Source organism: Microcebus murinus, chromosome 6, assembly GCF_040939455.1.
Source record: "Microcebus murinus isolate Inina chromosome 6, M.murinus_Inina_mat1.0, whole genome shotgun sequence".
Lineage (NCBI taxonomy): Eukaryota > Metazoa > Chordata > Mammalia > Primates > Cheirogaleidae > Microcebus > Microcebus murinus.
Genome location: NC_134109.1, coordinates 53,182,612 through 53,209,249, shown reverse-complemented (window position 1 = coordinate 53,209,249; position 26,638 = coordinate 53,182,612). Strand labels below are relative to the sequence as shown.

Sequence of the window (26,638 nt, the reverse complement as noted above, 5' to 3'; positions counted from 1 at the left end):
TTAAAATAAATATCATGCTGACTAGTTATCCTTCTATTACTTACATATTATTAAAATACAGAAACTTCCTAAAATAAGTATTCATACTTAATCATTTTCAGCTTCTTCATGGCACATAGAAATATAAAATCCCAGATTTTTTAAATGGGAATTTTATTTAAAATATTTTGCAAATTTGTTTTCAACTGGTTACACATAGTCAATATGACAGAAAATAAAAATATTTTCTTGATTATATATCATATCAAAAAAGGTAAAAATTAATATTATTATATATTTCTATTGATAAGAGGCCTCTCTCAGAATGTAATATATACAACATGCTTTCATATGACTATTCATACAAAGGATTTCAGTATACCATATATCTCTTCTACAAATGTTTTTCCTCCAACAATACATTATTGTAAAAAATACATTTTAGTTATAAAATATATAATATTATTCTCCCAAATGCTATGTAACTTGGAAAATGAATAGTAAACAATAGAATTTTTATCCAAGTATACAGCCTTACTGTCATAAAATATATTAATTGAAAAACCTTGGCATAGATTTATATTTTACATGGAAAATAGCATTATTAACAAGACCCCAAATCTCTTCTCCATATGACATCTTCAATTAACTAGTAACTGAAATAGCAAGCTAAGCCATTAGGAGACTGCTTCCAACAATTTTAAGCTTATAATTTGTAGAAAATAGATCAACGTGAATCCACTCTCCTATTATGAGCTTCAAATGCTCTTTACATAAGAAAAAATAAAGTAAACAAGAATCCTGATTTTAGTCAGTCATCATGAAGGAAGTTTTTTTAAAAATATGAAGTTTAACCACCTCTTAGCCCTGAAGGTATAATTACATTAGAGAACTATACAATTTATTTTCATAACTACATATTTAAGCTTCAGTTTATTAGTCCAATTGCATTTTATACTAGACTATCTTAGAATTTTAATTAAGACTGTAATGCAATATAACTTTTTAATTGAAATATAATTCAAGTACCATAAAACTCAGCCTTTTAAAGTATACAATTCTGTTTGTTTCAGTAGATTCACAAGTTGTACAACCATCACTACATTACCACTAATTGCAAAAGATTTTCCTCACCCTAATAGAGAAGCATATGCCCATTAGCAGTTGCTGTCTCTTCCCACTTTTCTTCTGTCTCTGGAAACCATTAATACACTGTCTTTTGCTATCAAAATACCTATTTTGGACTTTACATGTAAATGGAATCATACAATATATGACTTTTGTGTCTTACTACTTTCACTTAGTGTAAATGTTTCTAAGTTTAAATCACAGTTTAGTATATATCAGCACTCCATTCTTGTTAAATCTGAATACTATTTCAGTGTATGCATATACTGTATTTTGTTTATCTCTTGGTCACATGATGGGCATTTAGGTTATTTACATTTTTTGACTATTACATGCGATGCTACCATGAACAGTCATGTACAAGTTTCTGTATAAACATATTTTAAATTTTCTGGGGTATGTACTTAACAGTGAAATTATTGGATCATATGCTAACTTTTTTTAACTTACAAATTGCAAAACTTTTCCGAAAGTGGCTGTATTATTTTACATTCCCACCAGCTGTATTTGAGGGTTCCAATTGCTACACATCCTCACCAATAGTTGTTATCCACTGTCTTTTAATTATAAGCATTCTAGTGGAAATGAAGTGTTTCTCATTATAGTTTCGATTTATAATCCATGGATGACTAATGATGTTGAAAATGTTTTATGTGCTAATAGGCTATTTACACGTCTGCTTTGGAGATATCTATTCAAATTCTTCATCCATTTTTAAATTGGGTGTCCTTTAAATGTTGAAACATAAAGTTGTTTATATAATGCTAAACTTTTATGAGATATGATGTTCTCATCTAATTTGGAAGATTTTCAGCCATTATTCTTTAAATATTTCTTCTCTTTTTTTTTTCTCCTCTCTTTCTAGAACTCCTATTATTTGTATATTGTTGTCCTTTTTGGTGGCCCATAGATCTCTGAGCCTCTGTTCATTTTTCTTCACTCTTTTTTTCTTTGTCCTCTCCAGATTGGATAATTTTAGTTAACCTATCTACAAGTACATTGATTCTCTCTTTTGCCTGATCAAATCTTTTCTTGGGAACCTTCAGTCAATTTTTCATTTCAGAAATTCTACTCTTCAACTCCAGAATTTCTATTTGGTTTCTTTCTATCTATTATTGTTATTCTCTATTTGTTGAGGAAAAAAAATTCTCATTCTTTAATTCTTTAGACATATTTTGTTTACTCCTTTTAGCATATTTTTAAAAAGCTGATTTAAAATCTTTTTCGAGTAATTCTGATGTCTATATTTCTTCAGAGACAGTGTCAATGGATTGTTTTTTGTGCCCAAACTTTCTTGTTTCTTTGCATGTTTCCTATTTTTTTGTTGAAAATTGTACATTTTAAATAATATAAATTATCAACCTTGAAAATCATATGCTTCTCCCATGTTTGTTTTTGTTGTTTGTTTTCTGATATAGTTCAGTAAAGTGCATATTATCCATTATTCATGGACACAGATAACTGTTAATGGTTAGCTTAGTGACTAGCTAATGTTTCCATAGAAATTTTCATAACTAGCAAGAACCGAAAATTTTCTCAAGCTTTTCCTAGGGGCTCTGTGTGAGTATTGGGATATGACTACAATGCTTCATCAGGCATTTTGCAACTCTATCTTAGCTTTTACTTCTTGATTGAAGAGAGCCTCAGCATTATCCAGAAATGGGCACATAGATCCTTCTTAGATCTTATTTGAGCATGTGCTTGGCCCCAGTTTGCACAGAGCTCTATGAATGCAAATGGCCTTCAGATTCCCAGGAATATTTTAGAGCATTTCTAAACCCTTATGGTCATCTCATTCTCCCTCTTTTCCTTTCAAGTTTTTTGATTTGTCTATCATCTGTTATGCTATAACTGCTATCTACTTCCCCAAGCAGCCACAAAGGTAAGCAATTTACTTCACTGGTCATTAACAGTGTTTCCATGGAAATAGGTTTTTATACTGGGTAAGCTCTGAGTTAGTTCACATAAATAGTCACAGTGGGTTCTTTGAGGAAACTACTTGAAAGTTCAAATGTCAACAATTATCTGTGAATGAGACTTTGAAAAATGTCTCACCACATTCTGCCACCTAGAGGTGGCAGATGTCCCACCACATTCTGCCACTAGAGTGGCTGCCAGGCTGCTGGTTTTTCCTTTGATTATGGGACTGTCAGTTTTCAAAGCTACTGTAAAACTTCAGGGAGAAAGGAATAGAATTGTTAAAATTCTGCAAACCTTGCTGTTCCTACTGAGATCTAGCCATTTTTTTTTTCTTGAATAAGTGCTCCATGGCTTGCTGAAAGCCTGTGGTCAATTTCTAAATTTCTGGAAAAAAATCAATTCTGACAATTGTCATTGATTTGTGGAGGAAAGAATTTTCAATGAGCCTTCCCCTGGCATTTTACTGAAGGCACTTCATAGTGTTGCTTTTAAGTATTGTTATGACATTCATATCAGAGTTCGGTAGTTATGCAATACTTGACCACAACTTACATGATAAAAAATATCCAAATTGTAGTAGAACATTTTATAAAACATAGAACTGAAACTTTTATCTAAATTGTTTAAATTCTAGAACTATAAACGTTTACTTCAAAATAATTATGTAATTGTTACACACCTACTAAATGTACATAGAATCCAACAATATAAAGTTAAAAAAATTATATTCTACTGATATATATTAATGAGTGAAATAGTTCATATTTAAAATATTAGATGCATATAGGCACACAAAATAAATTGTCTATTTGAGAAATCATATTTGATATAAAAAGATCAGACAGAGACAATGCCTAGAGATTTTGAAGCTGTTCAATAAATAGTTTATTGTTGGACTCACTATAATGTCTGAAGTCTCTAAATCGCATATGTTTGTTCTTGTTTGCTTAAGAGGAGGCAGGATCAGTACATCTCACATGTCTACCACGTTCACAGCTAAATTCATGTCAAAAACCTGACAGGAAGCAATTAATCCTTTCCCATGCATGTTCTCTACATATTGAGTTATTAATTAAGTCCTTTAACATAACATTGCTGAGAACTCTTTTGCTAATGTTTAATGTTCTGGCTTTGTCTCTTACTGACGTTCTAGCAAGATTCTTTAATTATCTTTATTAAGCAGCAATTATAAATTTGCACATTTAAAAGCAAGAACTTGTAGATTGACATCGTTGTACTATTATTTTTCAATAATTATGTCTTCAGGCTACCTCAGGCAAGTCATGAAGTCTGTTAGACTAATAGCATAATTTTTTTTTGTCCCAAATTACCTAACAATGAACTAGAAGTCCCTTAGACATCCTATAGACTAGATAGTAATGTATATAATGTAGCACTAACATGATAATTCATCTTTAGTTCTAAGGAATCTCCAGATGATTTTTTAATGAACAAATATATCAATGACCACTGCAATAGATAGTCTTTTTTGTGTGTTTTTATTTGTCTCCTTCTCTAGCCTCAATGCTCAAAGACCTCTGTGGGATTCTATTTGAGGGTAACTGGTTATTATTTCTGTTGCTAGTATTCATCCCAAGAGTTCTAATATCTATGCTGAGGCAGCACTATTTATGTCCCCAGTTATTGCCCAAAGCTTTAATAAAATAACTTCTTTAGAATCAATATGCAAACCTTCCTTCTTTTGAACTCCGTGATAAGCAAAATAATACCCATGAAAAGATTCCCATTTCCCAATTTTTAGAACTTTTGGATCTGTCAAAATTACATATTGAAGAGAATTGTTAAAGAGAATTGTTAATTATCATATTAAAGAGAAATCAGGTTGCAGCCAGCGCGGTGGCTCATGGCTGTAATCCTAGCACTCTGGGAGGCCGAGGCGGGCGGATTGCTCGAGATCAGGAGTTCAAAACCAGCCTGAGCAAGAGTGAGACCCCGTCTCTACTATAAATAGAAAGAAATTAATTGGCCAACTAATATATATAGAAAAAATTAGCCGGGCATGGTGGCGCATGCCTGTAGTCCCAGCTACTCGGGAGGCTGAGGCAGGAGGATCGCTTGAGCCCAGGAGTTTGAGGTTGCTGTAAGAGAGGCTGGCCATGGCACTCACTCTAGCCTGTGCAACAAAGCAAGACTCTGTCTCAAAAAAAAAAAAAATCAGGTTGTAGATAAAATTAAGTTTGCTAATCAGCTGATCTTAAAATAGGGAGATTATTCTGGATTTTGGGGATCTGCAAAATTGCATCATATGTTCTTTTAAAACAAGAGGGAAGCTGAGAAGTGAGTCAGAAAGATAATGTTGTGAGGAGGACTTGACTTACCTTTCATGGCTTTGAAGATAGAGGAAGGGGACCTTGAGGAAAGGAATGTAGACAACCTCTAAAAGCTGAGACCAGCTGTCTGCTGACAACCAGAAACTAAACAGAGGACCTCTGCTCTATAACCTACAACTAAATTCTGACAAGAGCCCTTATGAGCAGGAAAGAGAAGCTCACCTACAGCTTCCCAAAAGGAATGCAGCATTATTTATGCCTTGATATTTGCCTAGTGAGGCCCATGTCAGACTTATATAGAATAGCACAGTAATAAATTGTTTTTAAGCCATTAAATATTAATTTCTTTGTACAGCAATAGAAATCTAATATAAATTCAGACCAAAAATACATTGTTCTGAGCTGTAAGATATGGATCCCATTTGGTTTTGTTCAATTCCTCCCTTCTCTACCAATGTTAAAACTTCTTGCCTTAATCTAAGTCAACCAACTCATCAAATGTGTCAAGAATTTCCCAATCCCAGGCATAGGCAGATCTTAGAATTTCACTATCTTCTTTCCTGTATAACAGCATTTTACTATGAGCAGTGGAAACTCAGCTCTACTTATTTCCTAATTATGATTTTGGACTTCATGGAAAAGTCTAAAACTTTTACTTATTGACAACTACAGCAAAAGTTCTCACATTTCATCTTGCTGAATGGCTTTTAGGCAAAAATTTATAGGTGGCTATAATTTAGTTTTACTTAGTGCATGGGTTTAACAAATTATGCATACTTTATCACCAGGCACTTATGAAAGATAAAAGAGGTATAGTTTGAGTTAAATGTCAGTTTTGTATATTTTTAAAAAGAGAAAATGCATATGTTGAAACCTAATTGCCAGTATGATATTAAGTACAGTACGATTTTAGCTAACATTGATTCTGTATTCTGTTAGTGGTACAGATATTTTTATGTAGATATCATATTGTGATTTGAAATTCACATATAATTTTAAATAGAAGATTTTAAATTAAAGTTTTTAATATGTAATCATCATAGAAGATTTACATTCTGTGTAAAATGTTAGATGATATGATAAATTTTTTAATAACTATGTTTGGTTTTAGATTTGCTTTATAGGAATTTTCAATACAGAGAATCAATGTAATCTAAAATCATATTGTACTTACCTTTTGCTATGCTCTGAATGTGTTTCCCCAAAACACATATGTTGAAACCTAATTGTCAATATGATATTATTAAAAAGTAGGGCCTTTAAGAGGTGATTAAGTTGTGAGGGCTCTGCCCTCATGAATGGTGTTAATGACTTTATATAAAAGGTGCCAGAGAGCTGCTCCTCTCTTTTTGCCCTTCCATCATGTGCAGACAGAAGCAACAAAGTGTCTTTTATGGAGTAGAGAGGTTTATCAGACACCAAATTTGCCTGTGGCTTATCTAGTAATTCCTAGCCTCCAGAACTTGAGGAATACATTTGTATTATTTATCAATTACCTAGTCTAATGTATTTTATTATAGTACCAGAAACAGATTCAGACAATGTTGTTGTTGTTGTTGTTTTTCTGTTTTAAATACCTCTTACATATTATGAAATTGGATAAGACCACATTTGTATTTATTTTTCCACTAAGTTTAAAACATACTTTACAAAGAATCAATGTATGTTTCTGTTTATGCTGATGTTATAAACATGTATGCACACACATGCATGTGCACACTCACACACACACACACACAAATCTATACATAGGTCACTGGGTTGTCCAATCTCAAAATTTATTGAAACAGCTGTGCTTGAAGGCCTATTGACCTAGATATTTTATTTGTCCTAAAAGGAGTCTTGCTGCAAACATATAACTGCCATTAACCTAAATAACCAAAGAGCATTGCTGTCATTTCTTAGAGCAATAGCTGGAGAAATATTTAATTAGCCCACTTTCAGAGAGGCATTTCTGAAATGTCAGTACCTGAGCACTTATTTCTTGAATAGACGAAAGGAGATACCTTTTGCAATATTACTTTTTTATGGTAGTGACTCCAGTTTCCATGATAGCCTAAGAATTAATAACCTATTATACAAAATGTCTCCATTTATTCCAGGATGTCTAAGAATATTTTTGAAATCCCAAACTCCCATTGCATACTCTTCAGTTTTCTGAGAATAAAGTGGTTTTTTTTTATTGTGTATTAAAAAACACATGGATTTTTTTTTTCTGAACAGATTTTTTAAATGTATTGAGAAAATAGGAATTGCAAAGCATTAAGGGGCTTTTTATCATTTGAAGATGTAGCTCATTTTGCCCAGGTGCGCTATCACAACAGATATCAAGCATATGTATTATACAAGTAATACAATTTTGTAAGAAAAGAAACTATTGTTTTAAAATTACTAGAATGTAGGATCTCACCGTTATCTTCAAATGCAGAATACTTTATTAAATAAAGAGGAAATAATCTTGGGGAATATGCTGAAGAATATCATGTTTATCTGATTATTTATTTTCCGTTGATAGTTTAAAAATGAGCAAATATGTTATCGACAGAAAAATAAAATTACAAAAACCCATTGTTCAGTCAAGAGTAGCATGATGACATCAAAGAAAACTATATTAAAATATATTCAAATGTGTATGTGTTTACTTTTTAGAAGTTTATTATTATCTTTTATCTGTTTAACTTGTCTTTCTGAATCCCTTTATAGAAAAATACAAGTAAAAATAAACACATTCAAATTTATCATATCATCATATTATGCTTATTGTACTCATGTCTTTGGAAGTTCAATTAGTTACTATACTGGAAGCATTATTTTTACCTCTATTAAATAAAACTTTTCTTCTAATTGTGGATTTTCTCAGCAATCATTCATTCTTTGTATCATAATGGGGCACATAATTATTAACAGGACTTATCACTTGTGGTACTATTGATCACTTTGTTAAAGTAGTGTTTTTCAGATATCTTCACTGTCAAGTTATGTTTTCCTCTCATGATCTGTTATTAGGAATGATAAATCCATTTGTGTATATGAGTATGTATTTGTGCATATTTATTTTATACTATGGGTTATAACACACTGGAAATAATTGTTTCTCCACATGTACTCTTATTCATAAATCATAGTTTGCATGAGAAGATATCAATAAGAAAAATTAAGGAGAGATTCATCTCAAATGCAGCAGACATTGTAATGACAACCACTCAAGAGGGCTTTTTAATTATCAAAGTTACTTTAAATTCCCAGTCTGGTAGTTCTGACAGCTATAACATCTTTGTGTCCAGTACTTCTAATTGATTTTTCTGTTCAGATTTTTATGTTTTGTTCCTTGACTTTGGCATGTTTTGTAATTATTTTTGAAAGCTGGATATGTGGTCTAGAACAACAGAATCCAAAGGACTTCTTTTTAATGATTGGAAAAGTGTGCCATTTCTTTCTCTTGGGACCTTAGCGTGAAAATTTGTGTTAATCTATTCAGGAGTTGGATTTTGTGTAGCGTTTGTTGTTGTGATGGTCATCAGAGACCTCAGATTCCTACTGCAAGACTTTGTTTTTGTCTGGTCTTCCTTTTGTGCTGCTTCTTTGAAAGTGTCTCTCTCTTGCAGCTCTCTCTACTCCATCTTACCATTAGTTTATCCTTGAGTCTTGCTAGTGTGGTGGTGGAGAGAGGGGGCCATGTGCATTCTATGATGTTCTAATCTTCTCAGATCAACTCAAGCCTTAGTTTTAAGCCTATGGAACTGAGTTGAGGGTGTAACCTTCACCAGTTTCCCTGCCCTTCTCTTGGGATAGATATACTGCTTTTGTTTTTGTTTTCATTCTCTTCCCTTTTTCTAGTTGCAGTGAATGTCTACCAATGTCTTCAGGCTACAGTTTGGGAGTTGTTTCCCCCACAAGTCTTAGTTACTTAAGGGATATAAGAAAAATGACTCTGGGCAGAGTGTTTGTGTTGACTTCTCTGGTCTTCCAGCCCTGCAATAAAGAGTTCCCTTGGCGAATGCCTCTTTTGTTCTATAAGTGAAATAGGGAACTTGAGTCTACATGGATTTCAGTAGTGGCTGTTTTTCCTCTCCACCAGCTAGTGACACACAAGAGGGGGATTATCTATGGTTCTCTTCAATTGAGAACCAGATAGAGTTTCTTAAAGGAAAGCCTACAAGTAGGAAGGGACCTCCTTATTACTGTGGAAACCAGAAGCTTTACAATCTCACAGTAACTCACACTTAAATGCTATTGATTTCTTAAACAGTTTTACTTTTTAAAGAACTACACATATTTAAAGAGTATAATTTGATGAGTTTGAACATGTGTGTGCACACACCCATAATACCATCACCACAATCAAAGTAGTAGACATATGCAACACCTCCTAAAGTTTCCCTTGGAAAATTTTAAACTTTCAAAACAAGAAGTTTTAAAACTTTCTTGTAAGAAATTTAAACTTATGGGCTTATGTAGTATCTGGCAGCATGTTCTGCAAGAAAGCAAAAACTCAGGTTTCTTCCGTATTCTCCATTCTCTGTGACCCAGGCTGTTTCCTGGGTTCAACAAAAGTCACTAAAGTGCAGTTTGTCAGGCTTCTGTCTTGGGAGTGAAAATTTTTCCAGCTCCTCATTTCTAAGATGAATCCTTATGTCACTGATGTTGGCAAATATTTAACGTGTGCCCTGAAGTCATCAGATTGCTGTGAAGCTAGTAAGGTCTTATGGGGCTAAGATCCTGAAAAGTAAAGAAAACCAGAATTGTGAGTCCCTTTAAGTATTATTTTTCCTCTTCTGATTGATTAATGGGAAATGTTTAAATCTTGGGGGATGGGGAAATAAAAGTTGCATCTAGAGATAGTGGAAATGAAGGTAAAATTGTCAGTTTTTATATGAGACTATGATGGGAAAACACTAATAGCATGTACACACCAGAAATAGACTAATCATCACAAGTCAAAGACTAGTAAAAAATAATTAAGTTGAACAAAAAGATGAAAAGCAAAAGAAAACAAAGAAAGATAAAGAAAATAAAATTATTAAATACTAATTTTTAAGTTATTATTTGTAATGCTCAAGAAGATGAAATACAAGATTGAAATTATAAGCTGAGGAAAAGAAACTGTTAAAAAAATGAAATAAATTTCTCAGAATTGAAAAATATAATGACTGAAATTAAGAAGTGAATGGATGAGTTTAAAAGGTAATTAGAGGGAGACTAAGAGAAAATTAGTGAGCTGAAAGACAGTCCATAGCAGTATACAATACAAACACACGAAAGCACATAGAGATTAAGGGGTAGAACCTAAGTGAAGAGTAACAGAAATTATCCACCAAAATAATATGTCGAAAGGAAATAGCTGTCAACTTAGGATCTTTTTCCCATGTAAGATTACTCTTTGAAACAACATATGTAAAGTTCTTTTTTAAAAACTCAAATTTTAGATTTTTTTTAAGAGGAGGAAAGCAGCTCTTCACTGTTTACTAGGCTATTTTTGAGTTGCAAAAATTCTTTCTCTATATTTTCCCCTGTATTTCCATGTTCTTCTGCTGTACTTTCCCAATTTTCGTTGCCACAATCAGACAGAAAGTATAAGGGCCCTTTATTCTTGTGTCTGTGGTGGAAACATTAGCAACAAACAGTAACTACTCCAGGTTTATCAAATAGAGTCATCATAATGTATTTCACACTAAGGACTCCTGTTAGAATTTTTCACTACATTGACATCAAAGTGATGTCATTCATGTAGGAGAAAAATGATCCTTGATCATGGGTCAGGAAAACAGGGAAGAAAAATAATAAAAGAGGCAGAAGTGGAAGCATAAGTGTGTATATATGTGTATATGTAACTGAATATTGACTATATAAAAATAAAAAGTGATCACCTGTTAAACTTAAATAGATGGGCAGCTAGAATGCATTATCATAATACCACAAAAGGCAAGCAAGAGGTAAAAATAATATTTGTGAGCCTTGTTTAATATCACTTTCAAAACTGATGAATGAGAAAGGTGGTTAAAATACCTATAAATTACACAGAGCTTAATATATAAAATCACATGAATGGGAGAAACATTGCATCTTGAGATAGTAGTAAATCATGATATTGTAATTTTCCTTATATTAATAATATCAAGAAAAATATTTTAATCTCTAGAGATACCACTAAGAGTAGAGGTATTCTTGACCAAATGCTAACAAAGGGGAGACATTGAAATTGTGATTATTGATTAATCAGGAAGAAGTCAAAAATAGAGAGAAAATGAATAGAGATAGGTATAAGGGATAAACAAATAAATATGAAATAGGCTTGAATATTAAAATCAACAATGACATCAAATATAATATGCCTATATAAACACAAAAAGAAATCTCATATTGTTTTATCAGTATTAAAGTGTCAAATTTAAGGCAAAAATAAAAGCCAGAAGAAATAATAAGAGAACATATCGTTCAACAATCTTTCCAATAGCTATTCATAATGTCTCAGAAAACATAGTAGGAGCAATAACATCTCATTAACAATCACATAGAAAAAGATTATAATATTTCTAGGAAATCACATAAAAATTCTGATATCATTATGAATAAATCTCTAAAATAGCATTTTTCAAAATATACAATGGAGTTTTCCAGAGGTATGTTTGCATGTTTTCCACATGGCATATAATTTCCCAGTAAATTAAATTCAGAGCAGATATAAGAAGCATCAATGATTTGTAAAAATCCTGAACAATGCAACTCTTCTCACTACTTTTTTTTTTTTTTTGCTGTTTTTGTTTGCTTATTTTGCTTTGGAGAATAATGTATTTTTTCTCATAAAGAATGTTAAATGTGTTTATGTAAAATGTGTGTTTTGTTATTTTAAGAAGAATTGATACATTACTATGTTTTAATTTTAATAGTCTTAATTTCTAATAAAGTATATTTTATTAGATTTAATGTAAAGGGGTCTTGAGGCCAAAATGCTAGACTTGTATTGCTCTAAATAGGGGAAAAATAACTATTGCTACTGTAATATATATATATATTAAAGTATTACTTTTTTATAAAAAGGTTTATAAGCTCAATGTTGGTTTCCATTTCATTTTTTTAGAACTATTGAACTTTATCTTCAAATTTGCATGTAGGCATATAGATTTATGATTAAGATCATTTTGAGCCTGATGATTAAATCTGGGATTCTTGACCATTGAAAAAATAAAAAAGCTGTTTCTGGAAATCCACCAGCATCAAGAGAGATATATTAGTATAAAAATATTTAGGAAGAAATAACAACACATCTAAAGGGTATACATTTTAAATGTTCTTTAGAAAAGAATTTGGGTAGTGTGACTAGATGAACCCTTGAAGTAATATGTTGTAAAAAAAGATTCCATCATGATTGAGATAGTTGGATTATTCAACCTTTAAGAGCCCTTTCAACCAAAACAATTTTTAGTCTTTGTACATTCATTTCAACCTTCATCATGATTTATACAATGCTGTTTACATAGATTTGTTTCTTTGTCCTTTAAATAATTAAAAATATACATAGGGAAATAAAACTAATTATTAAGACAAAAGTAACTCTAATGAAAGGTTCAAAGTTTCCATACGATGAAGGTATCAGTGGGGGAAATCTAATTATCCAGTGAGGCACACATTAAAATACTTGTAAAATAGCAATGAAAAAAATACTGAAGACCAGGGAAATAGATATCAGTATTCTCTCTCAGATTTCAAGAGCTTCCATATAGATCACACTTGAAAATGCTCTAAATAATAAAGAATTGAGTATTAGAGTTGCAGAAAGTCTCCTTAACCTACTATTGTTGGCTAATCTTCATGTTTGATACTGACTGTAAGTCAGTCAAATACGAAACTGCCGTATTTGAGGTGTTACATTAAAAAACAGTGCAATTGTCAACTTTTTAGATTGCCTTTTCCATTTGGAAAGAAGTTAGAAGTATAACTGATCACTTGTTCTATCTATCATCATCTTAAAATATACCTATTACTAAAGTATCATATACTAAGTTGTTTATATCCAAGTGTGCAAGATGGACAAAATTAATCAATGATAGATATTTGCTTTCAATTATTTTGCACTGGCTACTACACCATGTATAGTTAGTTCATTGCTAATAATTCCACTTTCTTATACTTTACCAATTTATTTTGTATATCACATGCATTAAAATGTAAATTTCATAAAAGCATGGATTTTGTTCACTCTGATTATAGCTCTATTCTCAATCTCTATAAATATACCTGGTTAACATAGGTGCTCCCTAAATAGATGTTGAATAGAGTTAATGAATCATTCCAAGGTTGGAAGTTATAATTATATGTCCAGCCACCCAACTCTCCATTAAACAACTATTCACTCAGCATCTAATATGGGTTATCCAGCACTCTGATATGGTGCTAGAAATACATAAATGAGCTTGTATTCATATAAAATTGTCATTATTAGAATTTTGTTACTATGTGTCAGGGGAACAAAACCTTCAATTTTTGCTATAAAATGGAAGCATGCAAAACAGAATTCCATTCTGGATTAATGCATGCTTTCTATTTTGCCTAAAGATATACTGCCTGATGCTGACAAGGGTTATTAAATTATTCAATAGTAAGATGGAACTCTTCTCACATTTAAATGATTTGTTTACCAAGAGTCATCTGCTTTTGTCACAGTTATTTCTACAAATTTAAAATACTTAAAAATAGTTTTATATTCTATAGGCCAAGGAAACGGGTATAAAAATAATGTAAGTTATTCTCCTGTAGAAAATAGTTTGGATGTTTCTGAAAGTGTTGATAAATGTGACAAAATTAAAAATTTAAAATCCAATATGGGTAGAAAAAATATTTAAAGCTAGCATAAACAAACTACAACAATAAAAATGATGTCAAATAAATGTACTTCTCACATCTCCTTAAGAAAAATAAATCTAAAAATTATATATTGTTATTTTAAAAACATTAATATAAGGTATTAATATAGATGTAAAATTTTTATGATTCCCTGAAATAAAATTGTCCTGCCACATACATATTCTTTTTGATAGAAAGGCACCTTCAGAGTGAAATGAACATGAGTTAAAATCTCTACTTTGCCATTCATAATATGTGAGAATGTAAGAAAAACTCACTAATATTGTTGTATTCAGTTTTCTCATCTGTAAAAATTGGTGATGTTTTATGAGATAAAGAACATAAAGCACTTGCCAGTGTACCTGACTATGGAAAGTCTAATAAATGTGATTACATAAGTTTTAAATGGTGGTTATGTAGTCAGTATCCAAAAGTGACAATTCTATTTCTCTTCCATTTCCCTAATGTTTTTTCTTTCCGTTAATAAGGGATTTGTAAAACAGAAAAATATATAGTTTAGTAAAATGTCCACTCAGATCTTAAAGCAAAATCACCTTGAAATTATGAAGTTTTCATGCAAGTAACGGAGAGGATCCTCATACTCCTTAATCTCTTTATTTATGTATCTATCTGATTCATTAAGCATTTATTCAGCTCTTGCCTGTTGAATATTTGTATTATTCCAAGTAATGTTCTGGGACTTGATGGTATTGCCATGAGCAAAAACGCTTATACCTGACCTTGTGGCACTTAATATTTACTGGAGAAGAAGGGCATTAGATCAGAGTCATAAAAATCATTTATACTCACCTGGGGATTTTCTATGAAGGCAAAATACAGGGAAATATATGGCAATAGATGAGAAAGGTCTGATCTTTCTTGGGTGATCATTGAAGTATATGCTATGTATTTAAATTCCTGGAATATATTAATTTTGAGGATTTAGAAATAAAAAATTAAACTTTCTGAAATTATGAGATATTATTTATGTTTTATAATACTTTACAAGTCCTTAATCATAAAATCCATAATAATAAATATTAAATCATATTTTGCAATTGCTATGCTAAAAGTTTCAGAGATTCTAAAAATATATATTTATATTAAATTTGTATTTAATAATATATTCAAAATTTAAATATCAGAAGAGTTCATATAGAAATGAATATTATATAAATGTTATGTATTTATATATACATTACATATATGAAATGACTGATATTAATGATAGAAACATTAATGAAAGGAATTATAACACTGATAAATGCCAAAACAACATTTTAAAATTGAAAGATAATGACACAAACATTTAATACTTAAAAATTATGATTATTAAAAAAAGTTTAAACACACAAAGCTTTAATTGCTCTGAGAGTCTTCATCTTTGTTTATTGACAAATATTCCAGATATAGAAAATGTCTTCCAGTTTGCTTTTACCTTGGTGGAATAATAAAGGCTGTATTGGAAAGCATATTCAAGCTGGATGTTAGAAGACATGTTGTTTCTGGTAAGCTCATTTCATTTGTCTAATGGTGAATATTTTAGTTTTGCTGGCGAGATTGAAATTGCCTTTGTAAATTAAGATTTTAGTTACTGAATTTATATTGACATATTTAAGCAACCATATTTGTATCTTTGTATTTTAACAGGAGTTAAACTACTTACACAAATTATAGCCTATAGTGAACCCTCAAATATTGGAAAATGCAGTGAACATTAGTAGGAAGAATTGAATATAGTAATATTCTAACTTATAGCAGATTGACAGTGTTCCACCAAATCACAAGTCAAACCTACCAATTTTAAGATTTATTTTGCTTCCCAATCCTAATTTTTCTTGTTGGCTACTCATAATATTTTTGCAAAATAGATTATACTTTGAATATTAATATTTATGTTACTTGCAATTATGACTCATTAGCAGTAGAAAGGGCCACATACCTATACTCATAGCAAACGGCTACAAGCAAGACTGTTAGATTTAACAGTTTCTTCCTTACTGTGGTCCTGCTCTGCTTCACTAAGGATATTGCCCTTATGTGTCTCCACATGACAACGTTTCTTTCTCACGCTTGCTTCTTACCTGCCAGCAGGAGATTTCTTACAACCAGTAACATATCTATATTGATAAACTTTGGCTCTTACCAGAGAGTTCTAATATTGTTTTTCCAAATTCTGAATTAATTTTTCTCTACATTCAGCCTTAAGTCTTGCTCTCCAGCCTTCCATCTCTTCTAGATCAACAACATTTCGGTCAGTCATTTATGTTATTTAAAACTTAAGAATCCTCTCATAGATGTAAACCTAATGTAATCTTTGCAAATTATGAAAGGATTCCAGGAAAAAGTGACATCTAAATTAATGAGGCAAAATTAACCACTTAAAAGATATGTTTTCATTGCAAGGGATATTTGTCTTATAGCAAAGCAAATACCAAAGTAGTTGCCAAGTTTGCTGAGTTTATAATAAACAAACACCATTCTCCTCTCTGGATAATTACCTAGGCCTTTGTTTTTACAGAGAAAATAAAAATATTGGGGAATTTTGAGTCTGTTTCCTTCTTAGTAAGGAAGTTTGCCCGAAATTTCAAGAAAAACCTTCTTTTCAAATATGCTTTGAGTTATGGGTAGGTGGTTAAAATTTATTTTGTGAGTTATTCTGACATATTTTATAATTATCAAATATTTATCAAATTGTAATTATACTCTTTATACGTTATTTTCATCTAAATTTATAATGATGAAAGGAAAACATAATGATTTTTATTACTCTACTCATTTCCTTTAAGAATACAAAGCCTTTTGAAAATTAAATTAAGGTATTATTAATAATATGCACATTCTTTTAACATTTTAGAAGACTATAGCTAAAGATCTAGCTATTTTATACAGTATATCTTTAATCACAATTGCTCCAGTATGTCAAGAGTGAACAATAGGATAAAGAGTTGTACTTCTTTCCTGTGAATAATAACAGGATCAACTAGCAATGTTTATTTAGTTGAAACTGTAAATAACTTACTTCATAGGCATCAATCAAATGTAAATATGCTACATTTGATTTGTACTTATATATGTTCCATACATATTTAAATAGCATTATTTTTAACGTGTAAATACCTGCAGTGAAACTGAATATGAAGTATCCCCAGGTAACTTCTACAACTTTTAATGTGTGATTAACTGTACAGAGAGGAGGTTTGGAATTCAAGTGACTAAGTATATTAAGTTGTGTAAAATATTGTGCTCTTGAATATTTTTTTTTATTTCGGCATATTATGGGGGTGCAGATTTTAAGGTTTCAATAAATGCCCATTTCCCGCCCTCCCCCCACAAGTCTGAGTCTCCAGCCTGACCATCCCCCAGATGGTGCACATCTCACTCATTATATATGTATATACCCGCCCCCCTCCCCCCTGCCCAATACCCTATTACTGCAGTACCTATGTGACCACTTAGGTGCTGTTCAGTTAATACCAATTTGCTGGTGAGTATATGTGGTGCTTGTTTTTCCATTCTTGGGAAACTTCACTTAATAGTACGGGTTCCAGCTCTAACCAGGAAAATATAAGATGTGCTATATCACCATTGTTTCTTAGAGCTGAATAGTACTCCATGGTATACATATACCACATTTTATTAATCCATTCTTGGATTGATGGGCACTTGGGCTGTTTCCACAGCTTTGCAATTATGAATTGTGCTGCTATTAACATTCGAGTGCAGGTGTCTTTTCTGTAGAGTGTCATTGGATCTTTTGGGTAGATGCCCAGCAATGGGATTGCTGGATCAAATGGTAGATTCACTTGTTTCGCTTTAAGGTATCTCCATATTGCTTTCCACAGAGGTTGAACTAATTTGCAGTCTCACAAGCAGTGTAGGAGTATAGAATTTTTTTATTTCCATCTTGATTTCTTCATTTATGAAGTAATCACTTAGTAGGAGGTTGTTTAATTTCTACATTTTTGTGTAGAAATGTGAGTTTCTGTTAGGGTTGATTTCTACTTTTATTCCACTGTGATCTGAGAAGGTACATGGTATGATTTCTATTTTTTTAAATTTCTTTAAATTTACTTTGTGTCCTAGGATATGGTCAATCTTAGAGAATGTCCTGTGAGCTGATGAGAAGAACGTATATTCAGTGGATTGTGGGTAGAATGTCCTGTAGATGTCAGTTAGACCCAGTTGTTCCAAGGTTCTGTTTAAGTCCATTACTTTTTTATTAATTTTCTGTTTGGAGGATCTGTCTTGTGCCATCAGTGGGGTGTTACATCTCCGGTGATTATGGAGTTGCTATTAATCCATTTGCTTAGATCCAGTAAGGTTTGCTTTATGAAACTGGGTGCACCTAAGTTGGGTGCATATATATTTAAAATCGTTATCTCTTTTTGTTGAAGTGTGCCCTTCACCATTATATAATGACCCTCTTCGTCTTTCACTACTTTTGTTGGCTTAAAAACTAAATCGTCTGAAATTAGAACTGCCACGCCAGCCTTCTTTTGGCTTCCACTTGCCTAGAATACTGATCTCCACCCTTTTACTTTTAGTCTATATGCATCCTTGCAGGTTAGATGTGTTTCCTGAAAACAGCATATACTTGGCCTGTATTTTCTTATCCATTCAGCCAGCCTATGTCTCTTGAGTGGAGACTTTAAGCCATTCACATTTATGGAGAGAACTGATAGGTAAGGTAGATTACTGTTCATTCTGTTGGGTTGGATGTTGTTGCTTTGATTTCTCTCTTGAGCCATTGTATTATCTGGCCTTTAATCTTTGGGTTTTGGTTGTTTTTATATTCGTGAGTTTTTATTATGGTGTTCCGTGCATAACACTGTTTTGAGTACTTCTTGTAGGGCTGGTCTTGTCTTGGTGAATTCTCTGAGACTTTGCTTGTCTGAAAATGTCTTTATTTCTCCTTCATATACGAAGCTTAGTTTTGCAGGGAATAAGATTCTAGGCTGGGCATTGTTTTGTTTCAGAAGAGTGAGAATGGGGCCCCAGTCTCTCCTTGCTGGTAAAGGCTCATTAGAGAAGTCTGGTGTTATTCGAATTGGCTTTCCCTTGTATGTCACTTGCTTCTTTCATCTTACAGCTCTTAGACGGGCCTCTTTAGTTGATATTTTGGTCAGTCTGATGACTGCATGTCGTGACGTCTTCTTGTTTGCATTGAATCTCCCAGGGGTCCTCTGAGCTTCTTGAACTTGTATATGGAGATTTTGAGCAAGGCCTGGGAAATTTTCCTCTATTATATCTTCAAATAGCTTGTCCAACCCTTGGGTGTTGTCCTCTTCCCCTTCTGGTAACCCTATGACCCTCACATTAGGTTTCTTCACATAATCCCACATCTCTTGTATGCTTTGCTCTTTTCTCTTGTTTCTCTGCTCTATCTCTGTGATGGTTTTATGTAGTTGGAGGGTGTTATCTTCAATCTCTGAGATTCTTTCTTCTGTTTCATCTACCCTGTTCTTGAGACTTTCCACTGTATTTTGTAGTTCCCTGAATTGATTCTTCATTTCCAGGAGTTCGGTTAAACTTTTCTTCATTGTATCTATTTCTTTAGTTAACTTTTGTTCTAGCTCCTGGAGGCTTTTTGTGGTTTCTTTGTGTTGGTTATTGAGTTGTTGTTGCAGCTCGGTGAGTGTTCTTATGATCCATATACGAAATTCCTCTTCTGTCATTTTGGTTGCCTGATTTGGGTTGGTGTCCATTTGTAGGGGGCTGGTGCTCCTCTTTGGGGGTGTGTTTTCCGTTGGGTTCTTCATATTTCCTGAGTTCCTTCACTGATTTCTTCCCATGTCGATCCGTTGTTGTTTCTTTCCTTTAGGTTTTTGTTTGGGTATTCAGAGGCCTTGTTTAGTTTCTGAGCCGTTAGGTGGTGTCTGTGGGTGAGATTTGACCACTCCCTGTATAATGAGTCAGTGGGTGCCGTGAAAAGGCTGTGCAGGATGCTGTCCCTGTCAGTAGGTGGCGTTTGCTTGGAGGAACAGGCTATGCTGTTGTTTTTGTGTCCTGTTATCAGCTCTTGTTCTGGGTGGAGCTGGGTTGGATAAGCCTGCCCTCAGGCACCACCAATGCTGTTAGCAGGGTCAATGTTCTATTCTCTGCTTCCAGGAAAAGCTGTCAGGGCGGGGCTGGAATGGTCCCACTCAGCCAGAAAGTCTGCTTGTGGGGGTGGGGCTGTCTGAGACCCCCAGTCTGGAGCAGGCCTCGCTTCTTTCCACCCTCCCCGACTCCCCAACTACACCTGGGCCTCTGCCAGCAGGCCAGACCACACGCCACCAGGCCTCCCCGGATTGTGATGCCGGCGGGGAGGTTCCCTGCGCAGAAACGCTGCCTGGGCTGGGCGAATGGCCTCCCTTTGGTGGAAGGGTTGCCCTCTAGTACGCTGATCTGCCCCTGGAGGCACACACACCTCAGCAGGCTGTTCACAAATATCCCTTCTGTGTCCCAGGCAATGCTAGACCTGGGTGCATGGGATCTGGTCTGCAGGTTCGACCTCTGGGTCCCAGAGTTCAAACTGTATCCCCACCATGGAGAGGAGTTCTGGTCCCAATTCACTCACAGGGAGCCCAAGCTGTGTCTGTGTCTCTCAGCCTCTGAGTCGGCACCGTTCTCCTGGGAACACTGTGCCAGCAGCACCTGGGAGGGCTGGTGGGTAGGGAGCTCACCATCTGATTTCCCCTTAGTCAGCTGTAGGGTCCCAAAAGGGAAGGTCCCGTTCCCTGGAGGTGCCTCCAGCTGGTGGCTGTATTGTCTCTCTGGACAGCCGCAGGTAGGGTCCGCGGAGGAGAGAAAGAGGCAATATGGCGCCTGCCGCGTGGCCCGGGTCTGTGCACAGGGAGGTGCCCCGAGGGATTTGGGAACCTGGTGCCGTGTCCGCTACAGGCTCACCGCTAGCTGGCGGTGGCCGTCTCTGGGCTGGTGTCTGCAGGTCTCTCCACCTGCTGGGGAGCCCACCAGGAGTCCCAAATGCAGGGGAGGGGAAAGGTGATTTATCCACCTACCCTTCCCTCTGGTCTCTGGGCTGCTCTGGCGGTCTCAGCTTCCAGTTCTCCTCCACAGCCTCCTTCTGTGGAGTCTCCCGGTGTCTCAGGTACCCCTCCTCTGGCCCTCGGTTGCTGTATGCTCGCCTTCTTGCTTCTTTTTTCAAATTTCTGCTTGAATTTGTCTTTTCTGCAGAGACACTCTTTCTGGCGGTGTTTCTTGTCCGTCATCTTGATCCTCCTCTCTGTGCTCTTGAATATTAAATTTACAAATTATTGTCTAAGCTTGGATTCTCATATTTTGCTAGGACACAACAGAGAATATTTTCAGAATAAAATGCAATGGTGCATCTTGATGAAGTGTTTAAAGGATAGCACCTCCAACATGGTCACAAATATACTTAATGTTCCTAAAAATATTTACCTTTTTTCAGTGAAATTTAGCTTCTAAAAGAACACAGAATATTCCATGGTATTTTTTTTGTGGGAAAAAAACCTCAAAATCTCCTTTCACATGTAGTACATAGAAATTTAACAATTGATCAATAGGCAGACACCTCTGTACAAATGCTTGTGGCAAATACTCTATAAATGTCAGGGCAAAGGAAATGTGGTATTTTAATTTTGTTTCCCTAACCTATGAGAACTGCCTGTAGGAAAAAAAAAAGGATATAAGTTATAGTATTGTTGAGCAAGTACTCAATAAATGACAAGAGAAAGAGAGAGAGAGAATTTTGTTAACACCAAACACACATTTGATTTTTAAGGTGGTGGTAGAAAATTTAAGATTTTGAGTATCTCCTAACAATTTAGTTATCAGTTTTTAAGATAAATTCCTCCCTAGAAAATATTTAAAGTGGTCTTGAAGATTTACTGTTTGATTAAATATTCATAAATACCCAATGATATAGGACACCTATCATATGATAGTGCTCCATAAGCAGACCATTTTTCTTCCAATGACAAAAAGAATAAATGCAGAGCAATCGGAAAAGGCATGAGTCTACATAAAATACTTTAATACTGTCAATGCTTTTGGATAATGAAATAGTACCTAATTCAGAAAAAATAAAACTTTGGAACTTTGAAACACTGTTGATTTTCCAATTAGTAAGATTTTATTGAACAGGAAAATCAACATTTCTTTTTTCCAATTTCTGAATCTAGTTGTTTTAGGACTAGATTACTTCTAAGGGCTCTTTCTTCACTTGTTTACTCTACTGGGTTCATACAAATAGGTAGAAATATTTATGTGTATTCATTGTCCTTTAATTCTAACATACTTGTTATTAAATGCAAAACAATAGCAATAGACTAAGAACCTCTATAAGATGGCAAGAATATTATAATGGAATTAAATATATTTATGAAATAGAAGGTACGGTTTTTAAAATATAAATACACAGGTTTTTTTTTAGTTTTTAAGTTATAATTTATCTTTTCTTTCCATTTTTGGGGGGAGAGGAAATGTAAAAGATGTCAATAAGACTATGTGCCACATTTTTACAAACATCTTACTTGACCATAAATATAAACGGAAAGACCAGGAAATTAGAATGAAAAAAAAAATTTCAGGATGGATTGATAATTTATAGAAATTTTTAGAAAAAAATATCAAACGAGCAGTGAAGAAAAGTATCATTAATAATTTTATTTAATGTTCATTTAATTATATGAATGATATAAGAAATGGTGAATGAGTTATGTTGATTGTGCTCAGTGATCCTAGGATCCTTTTGCCAAAACACAAAGTCTCAAAAGCATACAAATAAGGAAAGAAATAGATAGAAAGGATATTAAAATTTAGGACTGTAGTCTATTGTCTGTTAAGTATATACTGAATACTGCATGATGAACAAATATTGAAACTCATGAATATTTATATTTTAATGTTGAAAATGTTTGAAATTTATAAGTAAGAAGATATATTAATTTTGATGTTGTTACTGAACTATTTTTACTTTTATTTTGGTGGTGGATGTATGTGTGTGTATGTGTGTATATATATATATATAATAAAATCATAAAATTATAACTTTAAAAGGTGAATTATGCTATATATAAATAATATATCAATAAAATGTATAAAATACAGATTATTGTATCATTCTATCATAGATCAGACTCTACATGTTTAACATGCAAAATCTTGCAATGCAAAATTTGCATAACATTGCTGACTTTACCATTTCAGAAATTGTATTAAATTTAACTTTAATTATTGAGAAATAATTAAAAGGCACTTTGGAATGTTTCATCTTGCAAATAATTTATATAAGAATTGTGTCTAAGCTGAGAAAAACTATTGAATTACTATATACTATGTGGTGATATTCAATATTTATATAGCAAATATACTTCGTATGATTTTCCCCTTAAATATCAACATCTGTTTCTTATATTAAACTAAAATATTAAACATCAGGGATTGTTACTTAGCTATCAATCATATTCAACTAATCTGTCTCAGAGTATTACAACATTATAACCCTGTTAATTATGGGAAATCTGTAATATATAATTCAATTTTATTTAGAAATAAACTCAAACTTACAAAAAAGTGTAGTTCAGAGAATTTACAAATTTTCTCAACCATTTGTGAGAAAATTACTCATATGATGCCTCAATATTTTTGTATATATTTCCCACAACCAAAAACATTATCTTATATAGCTCCAATAAAAATATCTAATTTTGAACTTTTATATGTTACTACTATCTACTTCTCACATACTCTTAAAATTTCACCAATTTTCTAAAAAGTGTCTTTAATAGCTAAATGATCTGGTCTGGTATTGTTGAATGCATTGAATTCAATGCATTGAATCATTGAATGCATTGAATATACTGCTATGTCTCCTTGGGTTCTATCATTTTGCTCTTAATTCCTTGATTATAAAAATCTTGACCTTTTTTGCCAATTATTTTGTGTAAAATCCCCAAATCTGTGTTTCTTTGATATTCCTCCTTAGTTTATTTTCTTGTCTTTTTGGCAGAAATATCAGAGAAGTGATATTGTGTTTTCTAACAGGTGATCTCCTCCATGTTTATCTATATAACTGCACCTGAACTTGTATATCCTCAACAGGCTGCAAGCCCAAAGAACTTTCAATGCCCTTTGGTTTCCATGCACTGTTCTATGCTGGGCCCTCACCCACTGCCATGGAAGCACTCACTGCCTTCTGAACCACTGTGGCTCGTTCCACTTTCACTATCATAGTAGCATAAGACTCTACTTTATTCATTTCTATCTAATGGCTTGGACTTATTATTATTTTTTTTCAGGCAGGGAAAGGAGAAAGGAAGGGAAGAGAAAGGAAAAATATAATACATTTTTTAAATTGCTAGTGAGGTTTCATTTATATAAAGTAAAATTCACTCATTTTAAGTACAAATTTCCATGAGTTTACACGAATAAATCCAGTGGTGTAACCACTAGCAAATAAATATAGGCTATTTTCACCACCCATAAAATTTCTCTTGTGCCTACTGTAGTTAATACTCTGTCCCTAGCCACAGTCACATGATAAAATTGGCCTGCTTTCTGTTACTGTAATTTTGCCTTAAAGTTGCACTTAAATGGAATCATAAAATGTATATAGTATCTGTCTAGCTCTGTAAATTGGAAAGATGATGTTAAGATTAATTCATGTTGGTACATATATCCAGAATATTCCATTGTTATCCATTTGTCATTATTTATCTACTCATCAGTTGATTTTATATATGTTCCAACATATGGGATATTATGATGAATGTTGCCATAAACAGGTGGATATAAATTGCTCTGTGAACATGTTTTGATTTGACTTTAGTTGAACTGATTGGACACATTGTAAGTACATATTAAACTTTATAAGAAACAAACTGTTTTCTAAAACTGTAGTACAATTTTAGATTCCCATCAATAGTGGAAGAATGTCCTAAATGTTCCACTACTCAACAATAATTGGCATTTTTGTTCTTTTGAATTTTAGCTATTCTTGTATGTGTATAAAGGTGTTTTATTGAGCTTTTAAATTGCATTTCACAAAGCTTTAGAAAGCTTAAAATAAGGCCATGAAATAGAATTTCACGTGCATGAAATGATCTAGGTTTTTTAAATTCCCTTTTGGTCTTTCCTGAGTAGTGCTTTGTTAGCTTCAAGCATGCTGTGTTTTCTTTTAGCTTAGACCTTTATGATCAGTAAGTCATTATATACTTACAGCTAGAATAACTTAAATTTACGATATTATTAAGTATAATGTATTAAATGGTACTGAATTTTTGGGTTAATATAGTTGATGAGAATTTCACACTGTACCATTCTAATATACAGAGGGTAGTAATAAAAATGTTATATAATGATTAAATTAAATAAGATAATTATTTTAATAGATGAGAAAACATTACTTCTGTTCAAAAGATCTGAAGTGATATTTAGAAAAACAAACATTTCACATTCAGCCACTTGTAGGTTCAATAGATCAAGAACATATGGGAGGAGATTACATATCAAGAAGGGTGTGCTTGGTAGGTAGGATGTGGATAAATGGGAAGTAGAAATGGAGATAATTCCAAATGTAGGTGAGCAAGGTCATAAAGGGAATTTGTGATTCTTTAATAAAAATAACAAAACATATTCATTTTTCCATCTTTCAGTCTATGTTGTGGTACAACTTACCAGTGGCCCACCCATTCCCAGTTCCTCCTTTCTTGTTAACAGATCATCATTGTTTTGGGTGCAGTAAAGTGGCTTGCTAAAAAATTGTTCTCCCTTGTCCTTTACAGTGGCTTCCATGTGACTAACTTCTGTGTAATGGATGTAGGCAAAAATGGTTGAGTGGAACTTTCATAAAAGTTTCCTAAGGGGCAGGGGAGGGAGGTTGGCGCTGTTGTTGGCTAACAGCCTGTGCATGCCTTTTCTTCATAGTCTTCCCCTTTTATATGTTCTTATTTTCAGAAATATCGCTATTATGACTGGAGCTCCAGTAGCCATCTCGGGACTGTGCATATTATAAGCATGGAAGGAATGACCGAGAACAAACAGCCTGGGTACTTGATGACACTGATTTAGTACTAACCCTGGACAGCCCAACTTTATGTTTCTTCTTATGTGATGAAATTAAAAACCCTAATTGTTTAAAGCCCAACATTTTTGAATACATATTCTCAGAATTCAAATGGAATATTTTGCTGATATGATATGAAGGTCAAATTTTATCTACAATTGTACATTCTAAAATAGTTTCACTTTGAACATAAAATATATCTCTTTGATAAAATATCACTTTGCATTAGTAGTGAAAACTATTTTATCAAATATTTTTTGAAACTTAAATTACTGGGCATTAAATAAATATTAGAACAATATGTGTTTCAATACTACTGAATAAATATTAACTCAAACATTTAATGAATCATACTACATGGTGCTACAAAAGTTTGGTGGTTTGTGTATTTTTGCATGTGCTAAGCCAGTATTATTGCAGTATGCAAATACAGATTTTTTGGGTT

At 33.1% G+C, this 26,638-nt stretch overlaps 1 long non-coding RNA gene across 1 annotated transcript; it reads left to right on the top strand.

Moving 5' to 3' along the window:
• The first annotated feature begins 9,980 nt into the window (after positions 1-9,980).
• LOC142871381 (uncharacterized) lies at positions 9,981-26,253 on the top strand. The gene is made up of 3 exons (XR_012919632.1): positions 9,981-10,062; positions 15,567-15,667; positions 26,085-26,253. It is a non-coding gene; the product is annotated as an uncharacterized LOC142871381 (long non-coding RNA).
• The last annotated feature ends 385 nt before the right edge of the window (positions 26,254-26,638 follow it).